The sequence below is a fragment of the Tachyglossus aculeatus genome, chromosome 5 (genome assembly GCF_015852505.1).
Source record: "Tachyglossus aculeatus isolate mTacAcu1 chromosome 5, mTacAcu1.pri, whole genome shotgun sequence".
Lineage (NCBI taxonomy): Eukaryota > Metazoa > Chordata > Mammalia > Monotremata > Tachyglossidae > Tachyglossus > Tachyglossus aculeatus.
The window spans coordinates 23,604,306-23,609,454 of record NC_052070.1 but is presented as its reverse complement, the minus strand read 5'-3'; the positions used below and the strand labels follow the sequence as shown (position 1 = coordinate 23,609,454).

The 5,149-nt window shown below is 42.3% G+C and overlaps 1 non-coding gene across 1 annotated transcript; it reads right to left on the bottom strand.

Annotated features, from left to right (window-relative positions):
- Positions 1-2,701: 2,701 nt before the first annotated feature.
- On the bottom strand, positions 2,702-2,808 carry LOC119929202. Its single transcript, XR_005451338.1, has one exon. It is a non-coding gene; the product is annotated as a U6 spliceosomal RNA (small nuclear RNA).
- Positions 2,809-5,149: the final 2,341 nt, after the last annotated feature.

Below are 5,149 nucleotides of genomic sequence, written 5' to 3'. Positions count from 1 at the left end.
TCCCCATTTTTTACAGATGAGGTAACTGAGGTAAAGAGAAGTTAAGTGACTGGTCACACAGCAGACAAATGGTGGAGCTGGGACTAGAACTCAGGTCCTTCTGACTCCCAAGCCTGGGTTCTCTCCACTAAGTCACAGTACTTCCCTGGCACCTGGATTCGTACCCTTTAATTACCCCACTCTCAGCCCTTACGTTCATCAGTGGAATGTATTTTAATGTATTCCCCTCAAAACTGTAAGCTCCATGTGGGCAGGGAATGTTTCTACCAACTCTTTTATATTGTACTCTCCCTAGTGCTTAGTAATAATAATAATAATAATGATGGCATTTATTAAGTGCTTACTACGTGCAAAGCACAGTTCTAAGTGCTGGGGAGGTTACAAGTTGATCAGTTTGTCCCATGGGGGGCTCACAGTCTTAATCCCCATTTTACAGATGAGGTAACTGAGGCCCAGAGAAGTTAAGTGACTTGCCCAAAGTCACACAGCTGACAATTGGCGGAGTCAGGATTTGAACCCATGACTCTGACTCCAAAGCTCGGACTCTTTTCACTGAGCCACGCTGCTTCTCTAATACTCTAATACTCTAGTACAGTTCTGTGTACGCAATAAGCACTCGAATATGATTGATTGACCATGTATGCAGTCATATATCTCTCATCTTATGCTGTAGAGTTAATTTTAATTAAAAGTAAAATGGAAAATATAACTCACTTCCTCAACAGTATCATTCTCAGACTACTAATGTTCTCTGTCACAGGATGTATCTTCTCAAAGCACATGAAAGGCCAATAAAACTTTGGAAAAAAAAATGGCATGCTGAAGATGTTTTCCCCCTAGGTCCATATATAAGTCACCTATTGTCTAAATGGGGTTTAGCTTCAACTGTTCAGTCTAAATTTTCATTCATTTGATCAAATAATCAATTTCTGTTATATTTGTTGACAACAAATAATCAACTCTCAATTGTCTCAGAAAATCTTGGGTTTTGGGATGCCCCTGCTAGTAGCTGTTATTGCTGGTTTAACAACTTTGAGAGAAGGAGAGTGAGTAAGGGAGGGCAGGTAAAACTCACTGAGTCCATTTCCCTGATCCTTACCGAGTCTTGTGCAGGTTGAGTGAAATGAGATGGAAATACAAGGATGAAGGCTATGGGGATTTTTATCTTTTTCCGAATAAATACTTAGTGTTTCTTCCCATTAACCGAAAGGAATCAAATGATATCCATTCCCAAACTAATTCACAACAACACTTAATATTTTTCTTTTAGCCAACCCTCATAAATGTTGCTTCTAGAGTTTCTGAAGCAGTTTCAAGTATTGTTCATGGATACCCACTGAATGGGTACACACATTGAGCGCTCAATAAATATGATTGAATGAATAAATGATCATTCTATCGTATTTATTGAGTGCTTACTGTGTGCAGAGCACTGTACTAAGCACTTGGGAAGTACAAGTTGGCAACATATAGAGACGGTCCCTACCCAACAGTGGGCTCACAGTCTAGAAGAATGAATAGTAATGATGGCACTTGTTAAGCACTTACTATGTGTCAAGAACTGGGGTAGATACAAGGTTATCTGAAGCAGTTTCAATTATTGTTCATGGATACCCACTGAATGGGTACACACAGTAAGCACTCAATAAATACGATAGAATGAATAAATAATAATGATGGTATTTGTTAAGCACTTACTATGTGACAAAGACTGGGGTTAATACAAGGTTATCTTGTTGTCCCACGTGGGGCTCACAGTCTTAATCCCCATTTTACAGATGAGGTAACTGAGGCACAGAGAAGTGAAGTGACTTGCCCAAAGCTATACAGCTGATAAGTGGCGGAGCCGGGATTAGAATCCATGACCGCTGACTCCGAAGCCCGGGCTCTTTCCACTAAGCCACGCTGCTTCTCTATGAATGAATGAATGAATGAATGGACATACACACCAGGATTAAATTCCTCCTTGACTTCAGCCCGCTATGATTCTATTCCTGTTTTGCTATCCAAAAGCTCCATCTTCTGGCAAGAGGAATTAGAGCTTCCATTTCATGATAATAATAATAACGATGGTATTTGTTAAGCGCTTACTATGTGCAAAGCACTATTCTAAGCGCTGGGGAGGATACAAGGTGATCAGGTTGTCCCATGTGGAGCTCACAGTCTTAATCCCCGTTTTACAGATGAGGTAACTGAGGCTCTGAGAAGTTAAGTGACTTGCCCAAGGTCACATAGCAGACATGTAGAGGAGCCGGGATTAGAACCCATGACCTCTGACTCCAAAGCCCTGCTCTTTCCACTAAACCACGCTGCTTGCACAGGTCTGGAGATCGAGACAAGGGGTAGGTGAACTTGTTGGTAGAAACGTAACGTGCACAAACTTGAACTGAAATGGCACACTTTAAGAACATTTTTGAGATTTCAAAACCTTCAGAAACACATGATAATAATGACAATGGCATTTGTTAAGCGCTTACTATGTGCCAAGCACTGTTCTTGGGGTGGAAACAAGGTAATCAGGTTGTCCCACATGGGGCTCACAGTCTTAATCCCCATTTTACAGATGAGGTAACTGAGGCACAGAGAAGTGAAATGACTTGCCCAAAGTCACACAGCTGACAAGCAGTGGAGCCGGGATTTGAACCCATGACCTCTGACTCCTAAGTGTGTGCTCTTTCCACTGAGCGACACTGCTTCTCAAAAAACTATGGAACACTTCACGAATTTGCTTGTCATCCTTGAGCAGGGGCCATGCTAATCTTCTTTTTATCATTCCAATTTTAGTACATGTGCTTCCAAAGCGAGCACGATTCGATCCCCCTCTTCACTTCCTCCCACTTCCTCATCTCTTATAACTGTCCTGCCCTTGGGAATTTGTCAGAATCCTTCAGCTCCCCAAAGCCTGATTCTAGGCTCTAAGTGGATCCCTGTGGGATAAACAGTACCTCTTTTCTTCCAGAAGCTTTCTCCTAATGGGGTTCAGGACCATCCCCCACCGCATATTGGGGAAAATGGAAGTCCAGGAAGCTGGCTATTACCACTACAGGGATCTCAGGCTAGGGATCCAGTGGTGGGGGGGTGGGATGGAAGGATCCGGCTGTATCCACATTAATCCAAGGGTGCAGCAGGGAATTTCTTTCCCCCAGGGGACCCTCTGGGGTCTCATCCTCTCTGGCTGAAAATTTTAGCTATCCTTCCTGACAGATTAAGCAGATGAGGCGATAACAGATAACAGATGAGAAGCAGCGTGGCTCAGTGGAAAGAGCCCGGGCTTTGGAGTCAGAGGTCATGGGTTCAAATTCCAGCTCCACCAATTGTCAGCTGTGTGACTTCGGGCAAGTCACTTAACTTCTCTGTGCCTCAGTTACCTCATCTGCAAAATGGGGATTAAGACTGTAAGCCCCCCGTGGGGCAACCTTGTAACTCCCCAGTGCTTAGAACAGTGCTTTGCACATAGTAAGCGCTTAATGCTTATGTTGCCAGCTTGTACTTCCCAAGCACTTAGTATAGTGCTCTGCACACAGTAAGCGCTCAATAAATACGATTGATTGATTGATTGATTATTATTATTATCATTATTATTAAACCCACGAAAAGCCAAATCAGTCCTACTCCTTAAGAAGTTCCTCGAAAGAGGGAAGGAAGGACAGAGATTTTACAAAAGACTGAACCTTGCGGCCAAGAATTTTGATGGGGATTAATTTTTGTTGGGGGAGACAAAATGAGGAGATTTTCAGAGTATAGCAAACAATTGTCTTAAGATCACGGGTAAAGTGATTGTGTCTTGAAGGGAGGTGTAGGAATAGGAGGGAAAAGTATTGTACTTTTAGTATTTTTATTCATGTAAATAGTTCATTTTAAACTAACTTTAAATGGATGATTTTTATAATTGGAAATTAGGACACATTTCCTTCTTGGAAGGTCAGGAAGGTGGTGACACTGACTCCTGGATTTCCATAATGCAGCAATATTAATCATTATTTCTGACTACTCATAGAGGAGAGTAGAAATCCCTGGAAAGTAGCACAGGATGAATGTTTTGTATATCTTTACAAAAAAGAAAACAAGCAACACTGGCAGAAAGACCTGAGGGACACAGTGATCCGCAAATTGCATTTTAGTGAGCAATGTGGGGCTGTTATTTATAAAGGTCAACAGGATGCTGGGAGTGAAATAGCAGGAGCTTGGCCCGAGCAGACTAGAAACTGAACCTTCTTGCCTATACGTCATTACCAGACTTCTTGTGGGATACGGATCCTAGTTATAATGTCAATGTTTTAAGGGATCAATCAACCTCTCTGTGCCTCAGTTACCGCATCTGTAAAATGGAGATTAAGGCTGTCAGCCTCACGTGGGACATGGACTGTGTCCAACATAATTAGCTTGTATCTACCCCAGCTCTCAGTATTCGTGCATTCAATCATATTTATTGAGCTCTTACTGTGTGCAGAGCACTGTACTAAGCGCTTGGGAAGTGCAAGTCGGCAACACATAGAGGTGGACCCTACCCAACAACGTGCTCACAGTACAATCATATTTATTGAGTGCTTACTGTGTGCAGGGCACTGTACTGAGTGTGTGGGAGAGAACAATACAACAGAGTTGGTAGACACGTTTCCTCTTGGTCTAATGGCTAGAGTACTGGCCTGGAAGCGAGGAGAACCTGGGTTTTAATTCCTGCTCTGCCACTTGTCTTCCATGTAATCTAGGGCAAGTCCTTTAACTTCTCTGTGCCTCAGTTACCTCATCTGTATAATAGAGATTAGTGCTGTCAGCCCCATGTAGGATATGGATTGCATTCAACCTGATTAACTTGTTTCTACGCCAGTGCTTAGCACAGTGGGTAGTGCAGAGTAAGCAATTAAATACCATAAGAACAAGTTTACAGTCTAGAGGGACAGGTGGAAAATCCCCCTGGAAAAGATACATGGGAGAGTAATACATTTTTTTTTTAACGAAGCCAAACTAAATCTTCTGAAGAAAAAGATGAGAGGAGTCAGGATTGCCAAATCTGGAAGAGAGTAGAAAGATAATGAGACTGGGTGATATTAGAAGGCATATGCTCAACAGTGATTTTCCTACTCCACAGAACAAAAGAAAATGAACTAAGCGTGGGAAAATCAATTTAGAAACGAGGAAGGACTTCTTG